We start from the raw sequence: 2,804 nt of genomic DNA on the forward strand, positions 1-2,804 counted from the left end.
TGTCTCGGATTCTCCAGCATCTGCAGTTCCTACTATCTCTCTCAAAAATGGGATGTGTTTTGTATCACACAGATTATTTGTCCTGAAACAGATTGAATATGATGGTTACAACAAGCTAAGTGAGATATTTAAGCATATGTTAGATGAAAATGTCCAGATTTTTATTTACAACATTTACAATTAAAATTATATAAATTTGTGATCAAATAGGTATCAGTTTTCATAGAATGAAATAATTACTGCAGAGATAAAGGTGGACAGGGTAAGCATTGTATTAAGTTGTACAAAATATTTTAGTATTACAATTTCTATTAAAATTATAATGTTTCTTTAACAAGCATTATTAACATTATTAATATTAAGTTGCATAAATTTAAAAGTTTAAATTAAGTGACTAACTCTAAAAGTCTGCGGCTGCAAATGGTCTTAAATTTCCATTTTACACTAAACTACCTCGGATCCCAATAGAATCTATAAACATAGCTATTTTAGAGAAAATCTCTTTAGCATAACAATTGCAGGGGGCGCAGGTATGTGAATGTACAGTTTACTATCCCAAAGATTGGTAGGTTGAAACTTGGCCTGAAGTCCTTTCAGAAAACCGTCTGCTTAGTCAAACTATAACGAATGCGGTATAGCATTCTGCCCTAATAGGTTTATGCAGCAGACTCGATCCACAATCTCAATTTGGATTGTTAAACTTTTTCTGGATGTGGAAAGTCCGCTCCATCCAAGTTTGCTTCTATTTTGTGTTGCGTTAAATGGTCACGTTCACGTTGGACCATGTTTTGGGCATGTCACTGCCTGATCAACGAGATAATGCGTTGATTTGTTGTAAGAACTCCGAAAGATAAAATAAAAGGAAAAAAAGACAGACACCTCCTAGACTCTAATTCAAAGACGATTGACAAATGGCCCATTTCTGCTCGCATTGTTTCTTTGCCGAACACCCCTGGTGCAGTCAACAGAAATCTGAAATGGTGCCTGAGCAGTTTTGCCAGAGTGTAAGGTTCTCCCTGGTAGCTTGAGTGCCACAAAGCTCTCTCTGCACAGAGACGCACAGAGCCGCTTTTCATTCTGCATTGAACACGCTGGTCCTTACAGTGATGCGAGGTGAAGTGGGGAGGTGAGTCGCAGAGGGGACTTTGGCGAAATGTTTTGTTTTCAATTTTTGATTTACGCTTTATTGTAGATTTTGGCACCTCACAATCATCGCCGAATCGTGTTCTTACACCGGCTTTCCAAACAAACCAAAATACATGCGCCGAAAGGTTACAATTCTGCCGTGAAACCCCAAATAATCTCATATCATGGCGCATCCATTTATTAAGTGTATTTGTTCTGCAATTGAGGAAAAGCGTTAGGATGAAGATATTAACAAGAGGCGATGCAGGAGTTGACATGGATCACCCACCGTTTGGAACGATGAATTATAGATTGAACCGCATCTTAATGTTCAGCACTTTATAGTTCACAACACAAGCTGCTGAACGGAATGCACCATTTTAATGCACAAACATCGAGCATCTTCAACAACTTTCTTTATGCACATAGTTCCGCCTAACAGAGTTTTAAAATGCCACTAGAAATTGCCAAAGTATATTTTAAATTAAAACAACCTCTTCCCTTCGCTCTTCCCTAGTGAGGTGATCTAAATGCTGACTTATTCATTTTCCTTGCACGTTTGTTCGACAACAGGAACGATTTTGATCAAAACATCTATGGACAAGCAAAAAATGGTCAAAGAAGGTCGTTTAGAATTCCCTGGCCACTACATCATTTAACGCGGCATTTTCTATGCTGCAAACCGTTTTCAAGGAAGCTGTTTGAGAACAGGCATTGCACTAGGAATGCGCCCATGGATGGTTAAGTAGAGACACCACTGTCCTTCCACTAAATGATTATCATCACTCAATATTCTGCTAACAGAAACCCCAAACAGTGCAAACCCTGCAATTTGACAAACGCTTGCAGGTGCAATTTGGTGAAATCACCATGTTTTGACGAGAAATCACATTCCCAGGTACTCACAGGCTCACAATAGGATTCCCATCAACTGTGCGGATCTTTCAGAGAGGGGCCCAGCTGAAAGAAGAGAACAAAGGTGTCCCCTCATCTGTCACCCTGGATGTGTTCTGAAGACTGCGGTGCTGCGAATTTGCCACGGATATTTATAGCGGACTCTCCTTTCCCCCACCCCCCCACTGCAATGTTTGTGGCCGACAGGAAGTGGCGTCCGCTTGCCAGTTTTCAATGAAGTGGGCACAGGCTCCACTGTTACATTCATCCACTGGAACATTTCAGCATTCTCCGCTTTCACCACATCCTCTTGGGGTTTCTCGCAGCGGCGTTAATATACAACGCCATCCATAGCCTGTAGTAATTTAATTCGACCGATATAAACCATTCTCACGAACGCGGCCGTTTAATCCAGGGACGTTCCTCAATCGGTCTCTCTGGTTCGGTCAAAGCAGCCGCTACTACCACTGCACTGTTATAAACCTGCAGGATTGGCGGCCGTTGATGGTAAAGGAACAGCTCTGCTGGACATCAAATGTTCCTTAAGGTTTTTATAAGCGGGTAAAATAGGTATTATCCATTTATAAATCCAGTAATCCATCAGCAGTGGATATGTATTTCACATATGACCTGTTCTATCTTGCGCACGGGTTAGCTGCTTTCCACTCAGGAATAAAATTCCACAGATTTTAATCGTTAAGACTTTAATATGTTATTGAATCTCCGTTCTTGAGCTGTGTAACTGTGCCAAGCACCATTCTAACCAACCACTATTATACTGGTAG

The 2,804-nt window shown here is 40.7% G+C and overlaps 1 protein-coding gene across 2 annotated transcripts in view; it reads right to left on the bottom strand.

The window, feature by feature from the left end:
- Positions 1-2,158, bottom strand: part of LOC109935547 (4-galactosyl-N-acetylglucosaminide 3-alpha-L-fucosyltransferase 9-like) — an 83,599-nt gene extending 81,441 nt beyond the window's left edge. For both annotated transcript variants that reach the window (XR_007262181.1, XM_048597525.1), the window contains exon 1: positions 2,032-2,158. The gene's annotated coding sequence lies outside the window, so the exon portion shown is untranslated. The remainder of the gene's footprint in view (positions 1-2,031) is intronic.
- Positions 2,159-2,804: the final 646 nt, after the last annotated feature.

This window comes from Rhincodon typus, chromosome 5, assembly GCF_021869965.1.
Source record: "Rhincodon typus isolate 14 chromosome 5, sRhiTyp1.1, whole genome shotgun sequence".
Taxonomy (NCBI): domain Eukaryota; kingdom Metazoa; phylum Chordata; class Chondrichthyes; order Orectolobiformes; family Rhincodontidae; genus Rhincodon; species Rhincodon typus.